The sequence below is a fragment of the Crocuta crocuta genome, unplaced genomic scaffold (genome assembly GCF_008692635.1).
Source record: "Crocuta crocuta isolate KB4526 unplaced genomic scaffold, BGI_CrCroc_1.0 scaffold77, whole genome shotgun sequence".
NCBI lineage: Eukaryota > Metazoa > Chordata > Mammalia > Carnivora > Hyaenidae > Crocuta > Crocuta crocuta.
Genome location: NW_027532172.1, coordinates 1103357 through 1104937, shown reverse-complemented (window position 1 = coordinate 1104937; position 1581 = coordinate 1103357).

Below are 1581 nucleotides of genomic sequence, written 5' to 3'. Positions count from 1 at the left end.
CACAGGACCCTCCCCCCCCCGCCGTGCCCGCCCCCCGCCAGGGGTGGGGGTGAGAGTGGGAGTGGGGGTGGGGGCTCAGGCCTCCAGGAAACACCAGCAGGGCTTCAGAAGATTCAAAGTGCTGCCTGGGGGAAACAAGAAAATAGGCAACCCATTCAAAAATAAGCAAAGGACATGAACAGGCATTTTTCCAAAGAAGATACACAAATGACCAACAAGCACATGAACAGTGCTCCACATCATTTGCCATTAGGGAAATACAAATCAAAAGCACCATGAGATACCATCTCACACCCAGTAGGATGGCTATAATCAAAACCTAGAAAATAACAAGGGTTGGCAGGGAAATGAAGAAATTGGGCGCTGCTGGTGGGAAGGTAAAATGGTGCGATCGCTGAGGAAAGCAGTCCGGAGGTTCCTCAATAAGTTAACTATATAAATACCACATTTACAGCAATTCCACTAGTAGGTATGTACCCAAGAGAAACAAAAACAGATTCAAACAAGTAATTGTATGTGCGTGTTGACATCAGCACTATTCAAAACAGCAGAAAGTTGAAACAACCCAAATAACCGTCAACATAGAAATGAATGGACGACATGGGGTCCATCCACACGTGGAATGCTATTCAGCCATAAAAAGGAATGAAACACGGATCCACACCCCAACATGGATGAACATCAAACACCTGCTCCGTGAAAGCAAATGGACATAAAAAGTCCCAGACTGGCTGGCTCCCTTTATAGAAAATGTCCAGAACAGGCAAATCCAAAGACAGAAAGCAGATCAGTGGTTGCCAGAGGGGAATGGGGAACGGGGTCTCCTTTGGGGATAATGAAAATATTCCCGCACTAGACGGTCGTGATGATTGCACAGCCCTGTGTATGTACTAAATGCCGCTGAGTCCTTCACTTCAAAATAGTTTACGTCATGTAAACTTCACCTCAATTTCTAAAACTTATAAATAAATAATAATAAAAGACTTGTCATGGGAAGACCAAAGCCGAGTAGCAAGACATAGGGGTGTCTGCATAAGCAAGAAGGGCAGAGGGGCCTCAGCCAGGAGGCGACATTTCTGCAAAGCCTTGAAAAGGTTGATTTTTTTAATTTTTTTTTTTTAATTTATTTCTGAGAAAGAGAGAGGCAGTGCGAGCAGGGGAGGGTCAGAAATAGACGGAGACACAGAATCCAAAGACAGGCTCCAGGCTCTGAGCTAGCTGTCAGCACAGAGCCCGACGTGGGGCTCGAACCCACAAACCATGAGATCATGATCTGAGCCAAAGTAGGACGCTTAACCGACTGAGCCACCCAGGCGCCCCAAGAGAAAGTTGAACAGAGGGGAAGTTGCAGCCAATTGCAAGGTCTGCAGGTAAGAGATCAAATATCAAAGTGAATTATTTAAGGGGCGCCTGAGTGGCTCAGTCAGTTGAGCGGCAGACTTGGGCTCAGGTCATGATATCACAGTTGGTGGGTGATATCACAGTTGGTGGGTTCGAGCCCCGCACGGGGCTCTGTGCTAACAGCTCAGAGCCTGCTTGGGATTCTGTGTCTCCCTCTCTCTTTGCCCCTTCCCCACTCAC